Here is a 25,446-nt window from a genome sequence, read left to right as displayed (position 1 = left end):
GGAAAGAGAAAAAAGAAAGCAAAAATCGATTAACAACCTGCGAAACACAAAATACTGACACTCAACCTAGTTGACAGACCACATGTCAGATGCACTCCTTTGAAGCTCGGAAACATCCAGGAGTGACTTACACTCCCCCAAGTGGAGGTAAACCAGCTGAATCCAGCTGTCCTGGTCGTCCGTCTGCTCCGCCAGCTTGACCAGGACTCTTCAGCTCAGCTCCCGTAGAAACAGATACTCGCCACACACCGACACTCATAATAGAGAATCTGCTTCTAAAATCCTCTTGTCATTTAGGATTTTAGATGAAAGTCCACAGAAAAAAAAACAACACAAAAAAACGGGTGACGCAACTGCAGAGCATCTTATTTTAGGCTTAGCGCAAGGTACGAGGGAGGGAGAGCCTCAATGCCATGTGTGGGCGGTCTCGAATTCCCCTCCCTTAAGTGTAAAACCACTAATCCTCGACAGGAATCCTGTTTGTGCTCGTCTCTCTAACATTTTCTTCTGCTTTATGTTTGCGGGCTGGTCTTTAGCCCGATTACAAACTAGCAACAATAGACCCTCTCCAAATAAAGCCACCGCTTAGCGTTCAATTCAGAAATTTAGCCTATGGGGCAGGATCAAAAATTGAATCGCATTATGAATGTATAAAGGAATTAATCTGCTTTCATGGAAAATCTTTATCAACATTTCATTTTATAGGTCAAAAGGGGAAAACAGATTTCTGGCCATGCCAGTTCACCTTCTTCTGTCATTTTATGTAGCCGTATGTAACTGGTTACAACTATACTGTGAATCACTTCTCAAATTAAAAAAATTATAAGCAAAAATACAGAGAGGACAGACAACAAGATGTGTGCTGATTATCAAGACAATGTAACACACATGTATGGTGTAGACTCGGTGTCATCAATCCATCCATCGGCCACAGGATAATGCATCATGGACAGACTATTCTAACTAATTTTCTTACCCTTCCTGCCAAATGAAAAATTTACACAACCATTCAAAAGTTTGGGGGTCAGTAAGATTCTTTAAAAAACATCAAGGACAAATTAAACTGATTGAAAGTGACAGTAAAGACATTTATAATATTTCAAAAGATGTCTATTCCAAATAAACACTTTTCTTTTGAACTCTACATTCAAAGAATCTTGAAAAACATTTAACAGCTTCCATAAAAATATTACACAGCACAACTGTTTTACACATTGACAGTAGAGCACCAAATCAACATATTAGAATGATTTCTGAAAAGTAATGATGCTGAAAATTCAGCTTTGCCCACAAAGGAATAAATTACATTTTAGGGCTGTTGATTTAACACGCTAATTTAAATGAATTAGTTATGGAAAAATAACGCATTCAAATTATTTCAAGCATTTACCGCCCCAGCCCCACCCCAGACCTGCATTGCTCATCTTGCATTTCATACAGTTGATTGGTGACGAACATCAAACATGACGCAATGCGTGAGCCTTTAGAATGCAATTAGAATGACCCTAAAATTCAAGATACCAGGGCAAAATTCCCCTGTATGAGTTTTCGTCTCTTATGTATATCATATGATATAGTTAAGCAATATCACACGAGTGATGTTTTTGTCCTGAAGAATTTAAAATCTTTTTATACATGCTCACCCATGTCGTGTCATGTTTAATATGTAATATGACTTTCTTTCTTTTGTGGAACATAAAAGAAGATATTTTAAATATGATTCTGTTTTGGTCTATAACTATAAATATATCTAAATACCAATTCAGATGCAAAAATAATGGTCGTTGTAGCTTAAAAGTTTATGTGTAATAAATTCTATGGTGAATAAAATAAAATAAATCTTTCTAAAGCTGGGCCTACTTTTTTGAGTCTTCTTTCAAAAAAAAAAAAAAAAAAAAAACTCACTGACCCGACATTTCAACAGTAATGTAGGCTATAATAAATATTTTTTATGAGTATTCATGTCTTTCAAACACACACATTTAATTAAGTCAATTACAGTGAAGTCAGCACTTTTGAATTGAAAATTTACAATGTTCATTCACAATAGCGCAAATTTCTAGCACAATTTCCATAATCTGAATACTACAAAACACATACAAAGCATTTTAAGCCCTAAGCAGCTTAGAAGAAATGCTTAAAGACAGAGATCATTTATTTCTATTATTTTTTTTGATGAAAGAATCTGACCTGAAACTGTATTACTGTCTAGATACCAATAGAGGGCAGCAAATACCATTCAATAAATTCACTCTACTTTTAATTCAACACTACTTGTATTGTTTTGCAAAGAATAAATAAATACATACATAAATATAATTAATTACTAAATATTAATAGTTTATATATTATATTTAAAATTCTTTTCTAAGTTACAAATAAGAACAAAACACCAACATAATATGGTGTTTCTTGCACTTCACTACTGAAATTCCTTAATTCTAGAATTATATGACAGATACAATGACACGTACAGTCAATCTATGTGTTCAATGTGTGCCAAAGCAGAGCTTCTGAATCATTAGATGCATGAACCAGCATTCACAAGTCTTCTCTTCATCTCTAGATCTCTCTACTAAAGCCTCAATAAGAGATTAAACTAGTAGCTCAGTAGGGAACCTGTGTCCGCATCAACATCTCTCATTAATCAGAGCACTTTTGTGAGCGTTTCTCTCTCTTGTGAACACAGAGTCTCTCAGATCCACATACATGTAGGGATCTTAGCAGTGTTTAAATTCTCCCTCTAAACTCAGTGACTGGAAGAACAACCTCAAACAAACATGAAGACCTTTACCACAGAAGGAAAGCATTAGCACTGTGGATGTGACGTCACATGGGAGAGTCTAGTGTGCGCAAACCAACGACCAATTCAAAGTGAATGTCCACTACTAGTGGTTTATAGTCATTTAACAATGATGAATGACTCCTCTGGGAGACGTTTTGAGGGATTTGTGAGAATGACAGAGGGACAAAAGCAAAGAGCCTATTTCCTGACTCTTCGGAGCATTTCAGCATCTTCTGATTTAGCTCCTAATGACAAGACATTCCAGCACGGTCCCAATCCCATCAGCCTAATGAGCCTGCAAATGATTTCTGGCATTAGTCCTCAAAATCTGGGTATACAAATGTTTACTGATGCAAATGTGCTTTTGTTTGCTCTGTTGTGATTGTGAACCCTGGAAACTTTGAAGGAAAGATCCATGGTGCAATGAGAAGAACGTGCAGAAAGAGAAAGTCAAATATTGAATGTGGACTTTTAATTTTTGCAAATGCTCTTTATAATGGAGGGAAGCTCAGTAAAGAGAAGAAGAGTGTTATAAATCTGTTAAAATCATTCCAACGGGTCTGATCTGAATAAAATATGTAATCGAGTAGCATGAAGTCAGAATGGAGATGGAAAGATCTAGATGTGCCTTGAATTAATCTCACTCTTGCCACACAGCTGGGAGGTAATGAAGTGTCATCAACCAAAAACTCAACCAGTAAGTCTGAGACACCAGTAATGCCCACTAAACATTGGAACAGTGTTAACACACATATAAAGTCGTACAATAAAACTAAGCATAATGTAAAATTGTGCATCTTCGTTGTAGCTGATAAAAACAATGCTGTTTTATAAATATTCACCACTATGTACATACAAAATGACATTAAGACATTAAATAACTATACAACTAAAGTGGCAGAGCATACACTATATACCATTCAAAAGTTTGAGGTCAGAAAGATTTTTTTAAAAGAAATAAATAATTTTACGAAATAAATAAAAGTACGTAGTATGTACTGTACGTCGTATAATTGATCAAAAGTGACAGTAAAGACTTCTTCACAGTTAAAAAAATAAAATACATTTTTAATTAATGCCGTTCTTTTGAACTTCCGATTCATCAAAGAATCCTGAAAAAAAGTATCCCAGTTTCCAAAGAAAATATTAAGCAGAACAGCTGTTTTCAACATTGATAATACCAAATAACATCGGTTACGGATGTAGGAAATAGATCACCAAATCAGCAGATTAGAATGATTTCTGAAGGGTCATGTGACACTGAAGACAGGAATCATATGGATTTTTATTTTTTTTTATAGAAAACAGTTATTTGGAATTATAATATTACTGTTTGTACAGTTTTTAATCAAATAAATGCAGCCTCAGTGTGCATAAAACACCTCTTTAAAACATATTGTCCCAAACTTTTGTACAGCAGTATGCATAAATGAACAAATAAATAAAAATAAAATATGTATTTAATCTACCAACTCACTTTGGTTATATTGAAATTACATAGAGAAATATTAATACAATCATACTATACCCTGAGTCTCTCAAACAAATGTGACTGCTTGTAATTTTTCTGTGATACGCAAGTGCTGGGTTATTAATAATTATCTCTATGCACTGCACCTGTTTAACATCAGCTGAGCCTAAAGTTTCAATGTGGAACATTTAGCTGATTCGGAGATTCTGAAATATATATATATATATATATATATATATATATATATATATATATATATATATATATATATATATATATATATATATAAAAACTAAATTTCTGAGATAACCCCATTATTCTAAAGTGCTGCGCTGACACAAATCAAGACTATTTGTAATGTGTTTTGCAAAACCAAAGTCAAACAATGGGTTTAATATCCTTCGTCGTCACAGAATAACTAATCCAAACCGACTTTAATTCTTGGTTGACATGAACAAGCAATCTTAATTTTAAACCCCTCCTCTCCAACAATCTGTCATATAGGGACACTTTTTTGTGAGTCCTCCCTACATTATTGTATCAATGAACATCATGTTTTACTCTGAAAGGTCACATTATGAACATTATTAAAGTCATGTTGACTTGGAATCATGGATGAAGTGATTCACAAAGACATGAACACGGTGGTTCGAGCACAACAGAATACGAGTTTGTTCCCAAACTTCCCATGCGTACGCTTGACTGAGAGGTTGATGCTTTTAATTGCAGGAAGAGCGCAAATTTTCCTATTTATTTTTCAAAGGATGGCACAAGGCTCTGATAAAGAGTCCGGGAAAGGCCTTTGATGCATCTGACAGTTTATGTGGATGCAGAGCATTGGGCGGAGACCAAAACTTCCTGTCTTAAGTCTATCTATGCTGCAAAGTTAACGTTAAAGCATTCCTGCCATGGGTCTTCAGTCAGATCTGAGACCGAAGGCCTTTGCATGCAAGACAAGTTAACACCCAAAATGATTTGCTCTGACAAAATGAGTCAACTGAAAATGACAAATCTAATCTCAAATAAAAGCCTTGATACGATCAACCAGAGAACTGATATCTGGGGTGGAGACGTACACAAGTGCACTGTAGATCTGAGAGATTGAGTGATGGCTTTCTTCATGCTACTGATAAAACTTTTATGAAGTGGTTTCGTAATGTGGTTGGGAGGATTTTATTTGTGAGCCTTCAGGGCAAATCTCCATCTGAGGGACAGAATTTTAAAATGCTGACAAAAGGATCCACTCTATTAGCAGTTTGAAAAGGTCTGTTTTCAGAATGAAAAGAGACAAGTGTTTAAACTATTTGATGAGTTCAGTAATATAGAAAAATTGCCCAATCAGAAGATATAATAATTAATGCTATTAATCAGAGATGGGGGACTCGAGTCACATGACTTGACTCGACTCGAGTCAGACTCGAGTCGCAAATTTAAGGACTTGAGACTTGCTTGACTATATTAAGAAAATGAATCGACTTGACTTTGACTTGAGATCCAGTGACTCGAGACCTGACTTGAACTGTGTGACTCAAGAATGACTTGATATACATTTTTATATAAATCATCGCAACATCAATTGATGAACAAAATGAAAGCAACGGAACCATTGACGCCAGTCATCAGATTCTGCGCGATTGCATACAACATACATCGCGGAGCGCGCGCTAAATACAAAAACATCTCCCAGCATCGTTTTTTTTGGATATAAACACTAGAAATTGATCATATTCATACACGAAGATTTGCTGTACGCATAATAACTGGCAAGGGATATCGGACGACCATCACAACCTCGAACAGTCGAACTTCATTCACCACGTCTAAAAGTAAGGCTTGTTTAACCTTGTTATAGTTAATTTAACTATCTTTAAATCTAGAGAGAATATTGGTCAAAACAGCATGCCTCTTTATACACAATTATGTTTTCAAATGTAGCTTAAAGGGCACCTATTATGCAAAATTCATTTTTACATGGTGTTTGAACATAAATGTGTGTTGGCAGTGTGTGAGCAAAACCACCCTAGAATGATAAAAATCCACCCAGTGGTTTTTTACAATCTCAATAAATCATAAGCACTGTCTCAGAGTGACACTTCAGTTTGAGCCCAGACCCACCCTGAGTGAGCTGGACACAGTCCGCCATTGTTCGACGCTTGAGCAGCTGTAGACAAGAATGTCTCCTAAGCGATTGAGGTGTGTTGTTGATGAACATAGCAGTCTTCATTTACTCCTGTTGTTACTCAAGGATGGATCTGTACTGTTAGTGATCAAGCTTACACTCTCCGGAGCAACAGGCCTAACGTGACTGGACACGGAAGAAATGAAAGTGCGAGCGCGCTCTTTATGACAGCTCTTCGAGTCATTTTACGGATATAAGGTTTACCAGTTTATTTAGCACCCACTGAAAAGGTGTGTATATTTGTTTACTGTTAGTTGTAACGAGTGTTTTGTGTACTTCGCTGTGTATGTTGTTGATAATGAAAGGGAGAGAGAGAGAGTTTATGGATAAGACTTTAATGCGCACTTCTTATACTATGTTTATTCAGCTCTTAGAGATTCTCTGGAGTAAAACTAACGCTCATCTTTTGTGTGATGTACAATAAACTTCACTGAACTCGTCAGTATGTTTTGGTCATCATTCGGACGGGTTTTGCTACAGCAGGCTTGTATTAGTGGATAAAAGCAGATGACAAATAAGTTATAACCATAATTAAACTAAACTATACCTGTTCTATGTCCATACAGCATATATTCTCTGGCTCTGTGGGCATTATTGTCCAACTCCGAGTCGAAATGAACACCGCAACTGAGAGTTTCTGTTCTGATATTATCAGATGAGATTGTCCTGACTGAAGCGCGAGCTCGTGAGGCTCCGCCCCCTGTGCCGGCAGCAGCAGTTAATTTGCATTTAAAGGGCACACACTAAAACAGCACGTTTTTCTGAGACATGCTGTAAAAAATTATCTGTTGGGTATTTTGAGCTAAAACTTCACATACATACTCTGGGGACATCAGAGACTTATTTTACATCTTGTGAAAAGAGTCATAATAGGTGCCCTTTAATGTTGTCAATATTCAAATGATAATTAATGATGGCATATGTTTTGTATAACATTTGCCACATTTCTTTCCAATCATGCTTTAAAGCCAAATATGTCGTTCTTTCCAATGACGAAAAACAACATAGAAAACTGTTAATGTTTTGTCGTGTTTTATGTTTCCTTAAAGCAGGGTTAGATGTTATCTGTTGGTGGCAAAATGCCAGCATAATTAATATACACCCAAAATTCAAAATGTGGTGGAAAAATTGCCCTATATGAGTTATTTTTATAATTAGCCTATAACATATTATATTAAAAAATATTTCCAGAAAATTGGCGCGATTGCAAATATGATAATGATTTTATAAAACATTTCAGTAAACAAAGAGTGAATATTGTGATGTGACATTTTAGACATAATATTCCAAATATTCTCTGTTTTTGCTCTATTTCTCCAATGTTAATAGACAATAGTTCCAAACAAGCCACAGAAAGAGCCACTTAATTCAGTGACCTAGTTGCTTAGTTCCAGAACGAATCTGCCGTTTTGAACAAATCAGTTGAATGAATGCTTCTATGACTCGTACATTAAGACGGTGATTTGGCGCCACCTATTGGCGGTTTAAACTTCATAATTAAAAATATATAACTTATATAAAGGGGATGCCAGTTTGAAGAATGCCATTTGGTGGCATAGAAACCATTATACTTGAATTGTGAATTGTTTAATACCTTTTAATGGTCTTCTGCAATGTTTGAGGCATATTGTTATTTTTTCATGCTTTAATGTTGGCCTAATTTCAGTTACATTTACATTTTAGGCTATGTAGTAGTTTTTTTTTTGTAGTAACCACTCAGCTGTATGTGGAAAATGCATATTTAAAAAAATAAATGTTGCAAATAAAACCATAGTCCACAACTTCTGTAGTTTTAACTTATTTTAATATATAAATTCAGTGAAATCATCAAACTTTTGTATGACTTGCCAGTGACTTGTGACCCAAGCTACGACTTGACTTGACTTGCTTGACATAAAGCAGTGACTTGACTTGACTTGCTTTTCACAAAATTGACTTGGACTTGCTTGAGACTTGAAGGTTAAGACTTGAGACTTGCTTGTGACTTGCACGTGTGTGACTTACTCCCACCTCTGTTCAGCAGAGTGGAAAACATCTGCTGTAGGCAGTGTAACTCTCTAGAGGTTTTGCAAGTTTTTTTAAACTAATATTTGATTATCGTTTCATTTAAAAAAAGCAGAGCAATGCTGTAAAGCCCTTGAAATGAAGCAATGACATGAAGCCCTTTTGCTGTCACATGACAAGAAAACCATTAAACCTTTTACTTGGTTGCACACATTTTTGTTTAAAAGTTAAATTAAGATATTGGCACATGTGTATAGAATTTCTTCTTTTAAAAGCTTGAACATCCTCATTTGTCACTGACTCAGAGACACCAGGCAAGGTTGTCTTCTGACACACTCCTTATCTTACAAGAAAAGTCTTATTCCCTTGACTCATTTCAACTCTCTTCCTCTTTCTCTATTGCTATTTCTCTTTCCAATCTCTTCTAGTCTCTCTATCTCAAAGTAATTACAGACGATGCTCGAGAGTGGAGAGCATCAGTTCTATCAGTTCTAACTGTGACACTGTTTGGTTCATTTGAGAAATATTTGTAAGCCATTAGTTTAATTGCAGAAGTAAGATTGCATGTTATCCACAATATCTGTGTGTGTGTGTGTGTGTGTGTGTGTGTGTGTGTGTGTGTGTGCATGTAAGAGAGAGCCGTGAGGGTGGATGTGCCGATGAAAAGGATTGCGATTGACTTTAGTGCAGCTGAGCGGCTCAAGGTTAATTGAAGCGGTAATGAGGGTGCAGAGAGAAATCTGATTCATGTGGATAGTGAAAAATGGACAGGCAGAGACAATAAGTCTGACTTCATAAAGATAACTGAAAAAATGCCTTCTACAAGTCAGAATAGGCGAGAAATGGAGCGGCAAAGAACCTGCCAGAATCATGTCTTGGTCATATTTCAGCCCCAAAAAAAGAAAAAAGAAAAATAATTTCCAAATTATTTAATTGGCAACAAGCACATTCCCCCTAAATAATATTTATGTATGTACGTACATACAGAATATAGGCTAATTGTTTTTTGGGATTGGATGTGCTTACAAATAAATTTGGAAATGAATTTAAATAAATAGAATGTATTTAAATAATATTTACTTATAACATACAATATATCTTTATAATATTTTATTTGTATTTATACATTGTACATGTAGTTTAATACATATTGTTTAAGTATGAAACATCATTGTAATGTTTGGTACTGCCTTTATGCAGATTTAAATCAAAACAAATTGTAGTTTAATCATACATTTAAACAATGATTGTATTGTAATCATTGTTATTTAAAAACAACAATGATACAGTGCAAAAAAACAAAAAACAAAAAAGGTAACAGCCCAAAAAAAAAAAAAAAAAAAATTCTTCATGAAATATATATTTCCCCTGTATATGGTGAAATGTGACCAGGATATGTTTTCATGGGATTCACCCAAGAATTCATACATATGCTGATCTGAAACTAGTTTTGCTTGTTTTTTAAACTATGGCTGTTGCATCTTGGGTGAGAATTACTGGGCTGACGCTGACATATAAGGGCAACACTGGAAGAGAAGTTTTAAATCCAGTGTATTCCTGTTCCCTTCTTTCCTGTTTCCTGTGCATTGTGTTAAAACAGGGATACAGGAAAGAGAGCTGGGCCAGATAAGACAAAGACTGGGACACACTCCAACAGCACAAAGTATGTAAGGTCAACACACACACACACACACATACAAGTGCGCACACATGCACACCTGCGTCTCCATCGAAGATCCTGAAATAACTTCAACATGAGCCCTTGTGACTCCTCCTGCTTCAATGGCTCAGGATGCTCCTCTGGCCCAGATCTGATCAGTTCAACATACTGACTGACAGCTGGGAGTCAAATCTGTACAATACCGAGAGATGGCAGGTGATGGAATCTGTCCAGGAGACAGTGGATTAACATGATGAATTGTGCTGGGATTACCCTGTGTTTTACAGGAGTCGCAAAATGTGATCATCTGTGACACACAAACCTCATGCCTTTAATCCGATTCAGAGACGCCATCTATCAGCTCTGTTTAATGCTGTATTAATCTAACCTCACACCACTGCTGTCATAATGAGTGACACGAACCCAGCAATGACAAGTGAAATGAGAAAGCCCATGTTAATGCATTAATGTACAGTATTAATTGACACCTAAGGGGGGCACAGAGGTGATAAATTGATCGAAATGACCACAGGACACTTTAAATAGATTAAAATCAACAGTAGATTTTACATATGCAAAAAAAATATATGCTGTTCTTTTTAATCTTTTATTCATCTATGTATCGCAGTTTTCACAAAAATATTAGGCCTAACTGTTTTCAAGACTGATAATAGTTTTCACAAAAATATGAATGTTTTCAACACTGATAATAATAAGAAATGTTCCTTGAGCACTAAATCAGCATATTAGAATGAGTTCTGAAGGATCATGTGACACTGAAGACTGAAATTCAGCTTTGCCATCAAAGAAATAAACTGCATTTTAAAACCGCCATTTTGAATTGTAATATTTCACAATATTAATGTTTTACTTTATTTTTGATCAAATAAATGCATCCAAATGTGAGCATAAGATACTTATAAAAAAAAAAAAAGCAAGCACTTAAATTAAATTAAACACTATTTAATTTAATGTATATACATTTCATGATACGTCTGACAACTGATAAATAGCATTAGATGATGGCAAAGGTAATCTAAATGTAAAAACAGGGAAATGGGAATACACAAAAAATCTAATAAATCAAAGTGATGAATAAATCAGTGACGATGCAACGCCTGTGTGTACGTACGTCTCCTGAAATACAGCTGGAAGCAAAGTATGCCAAAATGTTCATCTTGCATGAGTAAAACTAGGAAAAATGACTAATTTGATAATTAAGCCACATGCTGGGGATGAATGTTCAAAAACTAATTACCCAACTGTGAAGACAACGTAATTACCATAGAGTTCCAGTCCTCTAAATCATATGGAAAATAGTGCAGATAAATCATTGAGACCAAAGCCTTATTTCTACGCTCTTCAGAGCTAGTGTGATTCTTTCTATCAGTAAAGAGATACGGCTCAATCTCGAATGGATGAAGTTTATTGCACTGATTTTGAGGAGCATTACGGACTCTTCGATTAAGACTTGCATTTCAAGGCGGCTCTTCAAATGTCAGACGCTTGACCACAGCAGTAGATAAAGGTTCTCTGGTAGGCTGAGTGAGACATTAATCTTAATTTGACATGAGAACCGATAAAACCAATGTTTGTTGAGCTGAATAAAGAATCACTCAGTCTAAATACAATCAGAAAGGAAAACATAAAGCTTTCTTTATGCCCCCTTTTCTGTCCTTTATCTTCATTACACCAAAACAAAGTAGCCACAGTGCTACTTCAAAATTATTTTTATATATAGCAGAAAATGTCAGTTTTGAGCCAAAAAATATTTGCACTAAACTTAGCAGCACCACCAGACCGGCCGAGCATTATGGGGGATGGATTACATTACACTCTCAGAAGACTTAACGTTCCCACGGTGTCACATCAGTTTAGCGATTCTGTCGCAAAAACACATACAGCCTTGATCCGCCACTGCAACCCCAGAGTTAAACCTGTCTTAAAAAACACACAAGGCCATTACTGATGGGTAAAGCACATGATATGGGAGGCTAAAAGGCCAACACAAATTTAAATTAGCATGAGCAGGAACAGCAGGTCACAACGTTGTGTTTGGCCGTAATTAATCTCTGTTTAGTGTGTCTGCATTAGAGGAGTTCTGATTAACCTGAGGATAAAAAGAAACAAACAGAGGCGGAAAGGATGTGGATCCTGTGGCCCGTCTCGGCACACACACGCACACATGCACATCCTGGGGCCGGTCACGTTTCCTTCTGCTGAGGTCGGGTCTGTGATCAAACTCTCAAGCTGTGTATATAACAGCATATCCACAGCGTGAATGCTGGTGTGTGTGGTGCCCGCTTGAATAGAGAGAAATATAGCCAATGAGAATAGAGCAAAACTATTTCATTTGAAAACAACGAGTTATGAAAACACAGTCCCTGGGAGAACAGTGACGAGCTGTTTATGGAAAAAATAACAATTTACAGAGTGTCACCACCCTTGACAAAACTCATGCAGGGACAATTTCAGCCACAGATAAAACTCCCAAAGTCCCAGCAAGAAAACAATCACAATAGATAATGCTGCTATTCTTTATCAAAAGGAAGAACTTAAAACTTAATGTCTATGAACCAGCAAATAAACTTATGGTTAAATGGCATAAATGTGAAGCACAAACACACTTGTGTATATGTACATATATGCGTATACACATTTTTTATGTTTATTAGAGGGTTAGTTTACCCAAAAATGAAAATTACCCCATGATTTACTCACCCTCAAGCCACCCAGGTGTATATGACATTCTTCTTTCAGACGAATACAATCAAAGTTATATTAAAAAAATGTCGGCCGTACGCATCGATTTATGGCGGAAGAGTAACACTTGACGCACAACATAATGACGAACGCGGAAGCGCAGAGGATAGAGCAAAACAAAGCACCAGTCATGAATTAGAAGTCTAAAATGACAATTTTTAAAGAGAAATGTCGGAGGAGCTTGAGTTTTTTGCCCAGCCCTGTTTGTTTGAACTCGCGAGAGGCGTCTAAACTTACGATACTCCTACATCCTACGTCACTCTTACTCTTGTGGCGCAAGTCGACTTGCGTAGTATGCGTACGGTCGTCTGCCGGAAGCTACACATTGTTTCACTTCAGAAGGCCTTTATTAACCCCCAGAGCCATGTGGATTACTTTTATCATGGATGGATGCACTTTGATGGACTTCAAAATGAACACGACCATTCACTGCCATTATAAAGCTTGGAAGAGCCAGGACATTTTTTTATGTAACTCTGATTGTATTCATCTGAAAGAAGAATGTCATATACACCTAGGATGACTTGGGTGAGTAAATCATGAGGTAAATTAAATTTTTGGTAAACTATCCCTTTAATGCACATTATATTAAAATATAACCTGTAGTAATGGTGTAGGCTATATAGGGATTCGGCTAAAAATAACCCGCAATATTCCTTTTAATGTCCAACTGAAAGGAGCGACTCAAGTTGAAACAGCAGGAAGACTCATTTCACATATTTTATTTCAGTTATTGCCTCACTAATGTAACTGATGTCATAAAAAGCAAGCTTTAGTTCACAGCTGATGCCAGAGGTGTAACAGCAGTGATGTCATCTTAATTTTTAATGCCACTGACAGGTGGTCTGACACTAAATGTAATATTTTCCATCAAGCGGCTCATGGGTTAATCATGATCTAGACACCCACGACCCAGATAAAGCTTAACCACAGCTATGGGCTTGTTCATAATGCGTAACAAATCTCATTAGAGGCCTGCTGATCTAGGATCATATTTGTGATGTTTATACAAGTTCAGGTGATTGCATTATGACACCGGGATGTTGCTTGCTGGTGTCATAATCCTTTTAGTTGTGTTGCCAGAGAAATTTGATCCAGGCCATGGGCTCGAGAGGAGCTGTTATTGTGATAAATACACCGCTAGATCAGGGGATTTTGCCCATCAAGAGTTACCCAGCAGGTTTTGAATATGACACTCAGTCAGCGCTGATCTCATAAAAGCAAATTCAAAGCAAAAACCAAATCCAGCCCTGACTTCAAAGTATTTTCCAAATAATTCCTGACATTGACTGAAATCTGTGTTCCCCAGCAGAGACGTAACAAATCCAGATTTTCAAATAACTGACTTCAAGGACTCACAGACAGGTCTATTTATATATAATAATAATAATAATAAAATATAAGAAGATATGAAAAAGATAAATGTAAATTAAAAAGATTAATTTATAATACAACATTTTAACAAATTAAATAACAAATAAAAAAATAGATAAATTACAGATTTTAATACAGCTGCTCGATTATGGCAACAATCATAATCACGATTATTTAACATGATTATTGGTGGGAGATATGATCAAAGATATTATATGATGGGAGAGATTATTTCATGATACGAGTAATTTTAAATGTCAGTAAAATTTCACAATTATCAATACTTCAGCAAAAACTAATACTAAGTAAATTAATGTAAGGAAAAAGTCCTCAAAACAGTTACAGAAGACAAGTAAACAGTCAGCAATACAATTAAAACAAAGAAACTAAATTATAAACAAAATCAACAAAAAATACAACAGAATAAAATTACAAATGAAATAAACAGTGCATTAGGTTTTTCAGGAAGATGTACTTACAGTGGTATTCAGATAATTTAGCCTACAACAGAAATTGAATAAAGTAATCAAATGTAAAATAACACTATACATTAAATATAGACTAATCCTTATTAAAACTACAGTTTATTCATTCAAGAGCAGAGTGATTTTATCTTTGTCTTTTGTTGTTTTATTAACAATAATGACTGTAGCAGATTTATTAGGCTGCTGTCACTTTAAGAGCTAATGCACAGATTACATATAGCGCTCTTTCTCAGTGTTAACATTCACTTAAGACATTATGACTGTTACATAATCCTGCTTTACGAGGATACTTACCAAAATGCCATTTTGACATGTGTAGGCGTATTGACCATTTAGGCGAGAATCTGAAGCCCACAGTATACATCGCTTATGCGCGTTCCGCCCCGTCTCGGAGCGTGCGCACAGGAGGCCGTCTAGGGAATTTTATATCTTTCGCTGCTTAATACGCTTTTAATAACACTGTTTAATATCAAGCACGTCCCGCAGTCCCACAAGCAGGCAACATTAGACTGCATTTTACAACCCTCACTTATTTAGCTGATTTGGTTGTCAAGTTTGGGCTTTTGGGGAGGAACGAAAGCACACCACTGTGAAGGAAAGGAACGGAATGTGGATGCTGTACCATAATTGTCGATTATCTTGTTTTCATAATCTTTGGAAGCCAAAATCGAAAATGAAAAATCAATTACGAATAATCGCACAGCCCTAGTTTTTAGACCTCATTGCTAACCCCCTCCCCTGCAAATACTTCCACTCTTCAGGCAAACGCATCAGCAAGCTGGATGGTTGCATCTCAGTGTGATTTTTGTCAAGAGCTGTCTGGTGCAAGGATTCAATAGAAAAGCTATTTGCACTTGAGTGCACAGTCTGACCTTGAGAAGCTATGAGTTCAAAACAAGAAATGGCCAGACACAGCGGTCCACCAGGACCATCTAAGCATTTACCTATCTCCCATTGAGAATGAGTGCTAAGAGAGGGTGGACTGGTGTAGTACACACTGCTGCAGGCACAGAAATGCAGCAGAACATGCCTCAAGGTTGCACCTCGGCATGTCATCTCCTTCACGCCTCCACACAGCAAGTCACTTTACAATTCTCATTTGGGGTAACTGCATGAGATTGCGTGTTTGTTCACTGGACCGACAATTAACTCTGACTCGTCTTGGCTATTGAATTTGACCATTATTGCTGAATTTATGAGTGTTTGTTCAACATTTTCGTTAATTCCCAGTGTAAATATTGAATATAATAAGGTGTTTGTGCTGCAGGGAGAAATTATATTGTGAAGCATACCCAGAAATTACATGTGAGGTTGGATCATGTTCAGTTTATGCCAATATAGTTAATAATTGGAAAAATGAAAATAAGAGGAAAAGCTAAAAAAAAATGACAGTGTTTATAGGCATATAAAATGCTTATCGGCCTTCAACTACGGCTGTTTCTCATAATGACACAGATGAGATAATCTAAAGCTTTTCAGATGAAGGTGTGACAAATAAACTAATTACTCAATCTGTGAATTAAGAAGATGGCAAGATAAGCCAAAAAGCTTACAGCTGACTGTTCAGGGTTAATGATCTGTCTGATCTAGAAATCCCAACTGGTAGTCCTTTCCAGAAATCCCTCTCACACACCCCAAACACATGCACTAAAAGATAAGCAGGGTCCACAATTAACCACACACCTGCCTATTGAGAGTGAATAGAAATATATAGACAATCCTTACCGTCAAAACTGTATTTTGTATTAATATAATATACTATGCTATGCTATATCACACACCAGCCACATTCTACAGCCATAAGTGACATTTATATGTCACCACACCAGTTTGCTATTTATCTACCAGAATAGCAAATGAGTGGGAATGCAAACATTCTTCTGCTGCCCACATTATGACTGCAGCCCAAAATCAAACCCAGACAGATCAACAAAGGCCTCTCAAATAATAATAAAAAAACAAAACCACAAGTGCCTTTTTAAAATACCCTTCCTATTCAAAATTCACACATTTGTATGGAAAAGTCTAATCAGCGTTTTTGAAATCCTGTATGAGTGAAAAGGATGTGGCTTTCAAAAACGAATGATACTGTATAATTTATAGTGATGGGCAGCAGGTGAATTAATCAGATGATATTTGGCCATTTTGACATGTGACATCACATTTTGAATGAATTTTGAGCAAATTTTAAGAGGAAATTTTGTTCAAATCTTTTCGTTAGCCCACATTATATGACGACTTATTTTTTAACATAATTATAAATAATGACCAGAGAAACTGAGGAATGGAATGTTGGAACGAATGGAAGCCATGAGTTCTACAGCTCAATACATTTTTAAGGATCAACTCTTTCGACAGAATGTGAAGCTGGTTTCTGATCTGCTCTGGCAGACAGGGGTCACTGAGCACCACCATCTGTCTTCAAAATCCGCCTGTCCGAAATCTGGACACCCCTAAGAGACTGAAAAAATGACAATATCTTTGTGATCTTGCAGAACCATAAAACGTGAGTACCTTCGATAGGTTTTTTGTGTTTTGTTTAAGATGATTAACTGGAGGTGAGATAAGTCTATGAACATCCTACCAAGTCCATCTCCCTCACAACACCCTCCTTTTGCACTTTCTGAGATTGGGCTGGTCTTCTCTAGCAGTGTCTAAGCCTCGTCTCTCTCTCTCCTTTAATCTTCTCACGGTTCAAAGCGGTCTTTAGATGTGAACAGCTCTACACTCAATCCAAGCTTTCAAAGCAATAGAAGTGAGATACCTTAGGCAAAACCTTCACAAATATCTGAGATTACCACCACACAGGCAATGACCAGACAAATGGTCAAGCAATTTAGCAATCTGAAGCAAGGCAGACAGAATTAGCAATGAACAAGTCTCTCAAAAAGCTAGGCTAGTTAGGTTAAGAAGATCAGAGTTGTAAGATATTCAAGCCATGTTGAATGAAGAGCACAAGCTTCACTTCTTATTTCTATGAACAGATGATCTGCCAGGATGCAATCAAAGAATATTTTCCTGCAATAATGTCTGTTTTTGCCATCTCTTCACCTACAGAGCGCATTCAATATGCGTCTGCAAAACGACACTCTGTTGTAGCGCATCCCGAGGGACAATAAACAATAGCGTCTGCTACTGAATACCAACAAAGCGTTCCTTTACAAGCCTCTTTTTTCAGCAGGGGTCTATTTTCAGGAAGGATGGGTGGAGGCCTGGGTAACAGAGTCACATTTCCCTTTAAACTTTGCAGATTAGATTGCAGACCTTCCAAACAGTGACCGTGATAATCTGCTGTGACTTCTTCCATCACGATGGAAATCTTATTCTGTAAAACAAGCTTGGAAAATCGTTTGAATTCCAGAATGACTTACTGAAAACTATTTTCATATAGAACTCAAGATAAAAGTCATTTTATACATACCACCGCTGGGAAAGTCAACTTTTAAACTACAATCGTTCAGACTGACAGCGTTTTCTTGTTGGAGAAGTTTGCGTATCTCAGGTTGAGTCACTGTGATTTCTGAATTACTCAGAGGACAGCGAAATGTATTTATTTATTTGGTGGCGTTATCGAGGTGATCTGGGAACAGTGGAATTGCCTGGTGAGGGAATGCTGGAGCTTATCAGGGAGTGCCAGGCGGTCGAAGAGGAAGTGGAGAGTCAGAAAAAGGAAAGGCCTAAATGCTGTCTCTTCCTTAATTTATTGCTCTCTATCCCCACCTCTCCCACCCTCCTTCTACTTCTCCATTTTTCCTTCCTGTATTTCAAAAGAAAACACTAAGATCATATAATGTTATTTGGCAAAGAACGTTAAAGAGAACCGTTTTCCACACAATTACAAGATATAAACCATTTTCCTCAGAATAAAAGGGCTTCAATGAAATACAAGCCTTTAAAAGAGATATTTTAGCCATTACAGACCATTTCAACATTGGTTTAAGAAAGTGACATCTTTGTTTGTTCCTTGGACGTTTACGGTTAGTTGTCGAGTCCATTCAAAACATCGGTGGGAGGCGCTTGATGCACAGTCGGATTGGGAAAACTGTTGATTCCAAAGGGTTCACATACTTTTTCTTGCCAGTGTGTGTGTGTGTGTATGTATGTGTGTATGTATGTGTGTGCGCATATTTTGCAAATATTGTCATTAATCAGGTTTCTGCAAATGTTTCCCTTACCTTGAAGGACCTATAATCTATATGTTCTATTCTGCTCTTTGTCTGACTGGCTTGGAAAAGTCAATGTCTTCCACTGGTTTTGGATCAATCTAAAAACAAAATGAGTTTGTATGTTAAATAATCTGCAAGTATCTACTTTTATCTAAAGGGATTAATACAGGGTTATTAACCTAACAAAACCTAGCAACAAACCTAAGCATAGACATTTTGAAACGTATGAAATTAGTAATAATGGCACACAGAAATTAGTTTACTAGCATACAGTTAGAAATGTAATTTACCATTTGCATGGATAGAGACTGACCCAGCCATGCAAATGCAATGTAAACTATTAACCTTACCGGGCACCTTAGAGACAAACCATAATGACTTGCTTCAGCTTCACCAAAAATAGGACAAATATCATCCACATATTTTGATCAAATGTTCCCAACCTTTCCGCCAAGAACGTTATTGTTAATCATCCAGACTGCGACATGCATTTACCGCATCTCTTGCAGTATCAACCAGCTAATGATAGTCATCTGGATACGATACTTCAGGTAAACGAACGTTTAATGTTCTGTGTGAAAAGTTTGCACCTCAAAGTAATTCCACATCATTGCTTATTTTCAGTTTTTGTATATACCTTAACAGTTCCATTTATGTTAGACTCGAAGTATGCGCTTGTTTGGACACATCCGTGATTTAAAAAATGCCGCCACCGGAAATGCTTCAGGACCAGACATGCATTCCAACGTGATTGTTAATGCTTACGTCCTTGAAATGGTCTATATGGTAGACTAAACTCTAAAACTCTCAACAAGGCATTAGTATTCAAAAATACCTATACTATGTGGATACGAAAATCTATGGGTCACCAGACAACTGTATAGGGCATTTAATAAATAAAAAATAAAAAAGTCAATTATAAATCTATGTTATTTTGGGTTATTTGTGAGACACCTTCGACCACAAAATTAAAATTAAAAATGCAGTTTCACTATAGAGAACCACATGCCACCCAGTATTAAATTGGTTACCTATATGGCTTTTTAATTACATACGAGACATTTACACAGAGATTTAAGCATTATGATATAACAGATTATCTTTTGGTAAACAAACTTGCTACTAATGGGACTGCAATGATGCATATCGAATGTAAATGCAAATTAGTACTTCATGTAATTACTTTTTATGGAGGGGAGAGCAGAAACTAGTGTTCAAATCATAAATCAGGGCATCTGAGAAAAAAAAAAAGAGCAACACTATTGAGACAAATAGCATTAAAATTTAAAACATTAAAATGTAGAAATGCTACTTAAGAGACAATTGTTTTGTATTACTAGCAGTACACACACACAAAAAAGAGGAGTTTAGAACTCACTCTTAAAAAAGATGATTAGTCAATCAATCAGCACTCACATAAACCCTCTTCCTATTAGGATTATCAGTCTAAGCTCGAAGAAAGCACAATTATTTCCAGGCTAAAGGGTCCACATGGCGAACACTTCGACCAATCATATAGTGCATGCCTTTAATCAGTAGCAGAGTAATTATGACAGTACTATGGTGCATTGTGTGTGTGTGTGTGTGTGTATGTATGTATGTATATGTGTGTCTCTCTCTCTCTCTCTCTCTGGGGAGATGTTCCAGGAGAACAACAGCCCTTCATCTCATCTTTTAAAAGACTTTTAAATTATTTTTCAACAGCACTTCAAGCAGATAAAAACTATTGTCAAGATGACAAAATGAGGTATACAGTATACACAGAGATGGAATATCAAAACATCAGTTGAAATATCAGTTGATAAATACATACATCAACCTGTAGATTAATCCACTAATATTGGGGCATTTTAGGATTATTGGCCAATGAACAATAGTTGCATAATTTTTTTAATTGCAAAAAAGGCAACAAAAAACACTATTCATATAACAAGACTGCAGCCAGACTTAATAGTAACACTTTTCCTATTCTTTTTGTTTTCAAATGTTAATTTTATGATTTTAAAGTTAATATTTTAAGGAGATCTGCCTTGTGTGAAAGAGCTGAGAGTGCTGCTGCTATCTGAACCACACTGGCTAAATGTAAGGTGATCGCCACAGTCTTTTTGCTCAATCTCTCAGATGATGTGATTCTGACAATTTGATCAGACAACCCAGGACAAACTTGCGTACGTGCCGTGACCCAATAACTTCAGTAAGAAAGTTCCATACTCAGCTTTGCTGTATTAATAAATAATTCTTAAGATGTTCCATTTTAAGACTTTTTGCAGATGTTCTCTGCTCAGTCAGTCATGAGAATTAAATGTCATGAGATTTACCTTAATTCTGTCACCAGAAATAGAAACCTTACTCAAGGGACAAACTTCCTTCATGGGCGAACAACTTATCAGCTGCGTGCAGGTTTGACAGCTGTATCACTCACAGAGCTGCAACTATCATTCACGGCCAAAACATTGAAGCTTCAAAAGAAAAGTGTGAAAATTTATCTCCAAGTTAATTTGCGATAGCTGAATGCTGAATAATGTGAATCTGAAGGTGTATCCCGGAAAACCATGCACAGTGTTTCCAAAAATGATATAAATTTCCAGTTATGCTAAAATGTGTGAGCTGCAAAGTACTACCGTGCACACAATCCTCAGGCGGTGTAGTAATCCTCTGCAACTGTGCATTTCAAATCTACCATGTCTTTATAAAGCTTTGAAGAATGATTTCAATGTCACCTCCAAGTTATCAACCTGCACAAGATGTAATATTGAGTAAGGTGATTTGGAAAAGCAAAGGATATTGACTTTGATGGTAAATACCTTGAGCCTGCATTTACGCTAATCTCAAGTTAAAGAAAGCCAACTCAGTTTTCTGAAATGTAAAGACCTTTAATACTTAACCAATAAAGGAATTTCTCATTCGGATTTTCTCTTTACATTAGTAACTTGAGATACAGGCAAACCAAAAGATAAGATATTCTTATTAATGTTCTTATTAATATTCACATTATATAAAAACAAGTCACAAAATAGTATTGTTTTTTAAATATGTCATATCAGCTAGTCAAATTTTTAGAACGCATTTCATTGAGTATTCCCTCCACACACTCAAACACCACACTCAAACAGTATCTGTGCTTATTCTGTGCGTGTCCTATTCTCGGATTAAACCCACTAGCTAATTTGCTGATTCTTCGCAATGCCTGAATAATCCAACCCTAATCCTCGCAGGCTCGATTAAACAGTCAAATCTGGCGCTCAGAGTCTTTCTGTTTTTAATAGGCACCTCACTTCAGTACTCTCTGATCCAGTCATTGCCTGCTGGTGTTTCCTCACATCCTCTGCTCGGTGTATTACAACACGTCCATTTATCCTAGAAAGAGTCTTCTTTCAATTGCCCACTGACCCCTGAGAATATTTGTCCCCAAAAGACTGCCAGCATTCAGTTTTAATTTTATACTAGACCTCTTGACTGTAATGAACATAATTAAAATTCATAATTCATTTTGCAGTTATCAGCATCTGGCTATTGTGTAACTTAAAATGGATAGCTGCAGTCCAGATAAGCTGATACATCATTACACTGATGATCCAAAACACTATGACCACCTGCCTAATATGCTGTTGGTTCTCCGCATGCTTCCAAACAGCCCACCGAGGTATGGACTCTAAAAGACCCCTGAATGTGTCCTGTGGTAACTGGCACCAAGACATTAGCAGCAGGTCCTTCAAGTCCTGTAGGTTGCAAGGTGGAACCGAACTTGTTGGTCCAGCACATCCCACAGATGCTCAATTGGATTGAGATCTGGGGAATTTGGAGAACGGGACAACACCTTGAACTCTTCATCATGTTCCTCAAACCATTCCTGAACAATGTGTGTAGATTGGTATTTTTATCTTTGGTAGAATTCCATAAACCTCAAAGAGAAATGCTTCACTCTTAATCATTCCCAATCTCATTAGTATTCAGAACCTCTCGAAGGCTGTCGTTGTGAGAGGCAGCAGGTTTGAAGGTGAAACTGTTTAAATGAACATTCACAGGTTTTCATCAAGTGCTCAATTATGTATCACAGTAATTAGGAGCCTGAATTATCGATAGTGGAGGGGAAAAGCAGGCCTGCTCCTGACAGCTCCGGCTATTTTTACACTGATGGGGAGAAGATGAACTCCCTGGTGCACCTCCTGTACTGATTATTTCTGAGTGGAGAGTGGGAATGAACGGCTAATGACAGGGACTGCCAGAAATGGATTGGGCACAAAGTGAGAACAGGACATCACTCTCATTTGCTTTAATGTGTTTTTTGAAAGCGACACTCTGTTGGGAGACCCTGGGTTATTATTTTCATACGCGTTTCCACAAATGTCAAGAGCAGACTGGGAATGGAGGGATGCACGGAGTGCTGCCTGTATAAATTAGGAACAAAATGGATGGCAAAAGATAAAGTGTAAAAAAATGTTACTCCAGAGATTGCGGTGGCAGGACATAGACTGCGACCAAATGGTCGCATTTTGCGACCAAAATTTGAGAGTGTGCGACTAAATTTTACATCCAGTCGCACATGTGCGACCAGTAAATTTCATCTCGTTCATAGTGGGCGACAACCGACATCGCGTCTGCGATGCTTTGTTTACGACATCACGACAAGAAGACTAGCATGTTTAATTTTTTAACGGTCCTCCATGAAGGGTTCCGAGTGAATGAGTGTGTGTGTGTGTGTGCGCGCGAGTGAATGAGTGTGTGTGTGTGTGTGCGCGCCCGCGCGCAAGTGAGTGAGTGAATGAGTGAGCGAGCGAGAGAGAGTGAGAGAGTGTGTGCGCGAGTGAGTGAGTGCGTGCGTGCGTGCGTGCGTTAGTCTATGTGCGTGTACAGTATGTGAGTGAGTGCGTGTGTACATGTGCGAGTGAATATGTATGTGAGACGGCTCGAGATGACTGGTCGTAAAGCAATGTGTAGTCTGACAATGTTTCTTGTCCAGGACATGACAAGATTTCTAGGAGTCGAAATTGTGTAATCTGATACATTGACTATAGTAACAGACAAAAAAATTGCATATTCTGAACCAGGCATAACTATAACTATGGTATACTGTGGTTATGAAAGTAGCCTACACATCTTTTTACAGCACTTCAAAACTATATCCTATTAAAATGTTTTTTTTTTTTTTTTATGTGTCGACCAAAACATTTTTGTTCATCCTTTAAAGATTGTCTCTATTTATAAAACAAAGTTTCAAGAAGTAGGAAAACTATTTTTTTAAAAAAGAAGACTAAATTACCATTGTAAACAGCTGCTGAGGGTGCTTATTGGCTATTTTCACTCCCTAATATCTATTTTGTCACTCATTTTGCTTTTGAAATAATATTAAGACATTATGAAGGATAATAATTAAATTTAACTTTATCTATACACCTCAAATTTAGCTCAGTGCTTTGTCATCCCACAGTGCTACCAAATACTTTCTGTAGAACTTAGAGCCGCGGCCCTCAGATGTTAGTCTGGAGCCCTGTGATCTTAAAATAAAACTGCACCATAATTTCTGTACGCTTAATCTATTTATTATCAAAGCATTTGTCTGTAATAGTTATTTAGGGGGAAAATGTGAAGGTGTGCCCCTAAATTTTCTGCTTGCGCTCCTAAAATTTTAAGTCAGGGGCTACAGCGCTCCTAATAAAAAAAGTTAGTCTGGAGCCCTGAACATACAGGGGAAATAAAAAGATTAAATTTGATATAAAGCCGGGTGGGTGACAATCGAAAACCTGGGCTTAACTGAAAATGCAGGGATCGACAGGAGTAGATCTGAGAATTTGGACTGGATGGAATACTGATGGCCTCAGGCATGCTGTAATTCACAGACTGCAAGACTTCAAAATTGAGCAAAGCATTCTGGGATAGAATATGTTTCCACATTGCGATGAGGTGTCAAATAGAGATCCAACTTTGAACGTAGACATGATGTTGGGGCGCAGATTTATCTACACCATCTCAAATGCACACACACACGACATGCGTGTCCCTGCATGTACTAATGCATACTGCATTACCCTGCTTCAAATCTACATGCTTGATGTAGCTGATGGGAGCAGCAGTGTGTGAGATATTAGCTCGATATATACCGCAGAGATGCAGCATCACCCCAGGGCTTTCTTAGGAGGATAAAATTATCATAAATTATCATAGAAATAGTCTATATGCTTAGATTTCAAGAAATGAGAGCAGGGGCACATTCAAATATCTGTATTGTCTTGCATTGGCAGACTGTAGGGCTGTGCAATTAAGAAATGAAATGCACATAAAAAGGCAAATCAGAGCTTTTTAATTATTTTTTAGACATTTCAGTAACAACATCTTTTTCTAATAGCTTAGTTTTAAAAAGTCTGATCGACAAATGAGTGTTTCATGATTCACATTTCTCTGTGGCTCAAAAATCAGTGCTAAAAAACATCACCTGTGGATTCGCTAGATGTGTCACTCGCTTCCAATTTAGATGGTGCAACACTTAATATACACAGTATGCAAGTGCTGCAACCACACTAGAACTGCTATTATAATAAAGGCAAAGACAGTGTAAATAAGA

The 25,446-nt window shown here is 36.9% G+C and overlaps 1 protein-coding gene across 1 annotated transcript in view; it reads right to left on the bottom strand.

The window, feature by feature from the left end:
- The window catches only part of esama (endothelial cell adhesion molecule a), a 43,158-nt gene that overhangs the window by 8,203 nt on the left and 9,509 nt on the right, over nt 1-25,446 (bottom strand). The gene's annotated exons all lie outside the window — the stretch shown is intronic.

The sequence above is a fragment of the Scardinius erythrophthalmus genome (genome assembly GCF_964197995.2).
Source record: "Scardinius erythrophthalmus genome assembly, chromosome: 23".
Taxonomy (NCBI): domain Eukaryota; kingdom Metazoa; phylum Chordata; class Actinopteri; order Cypriniformes; family Leuciscidae; genus Scardinius; species Scardinius erythrophthalmus.
The sequence above is the reverse complement of the archived record's forward strand: the minus strand, read 5'-3'. Positions and strand labels throughout refer to the sequence as shown.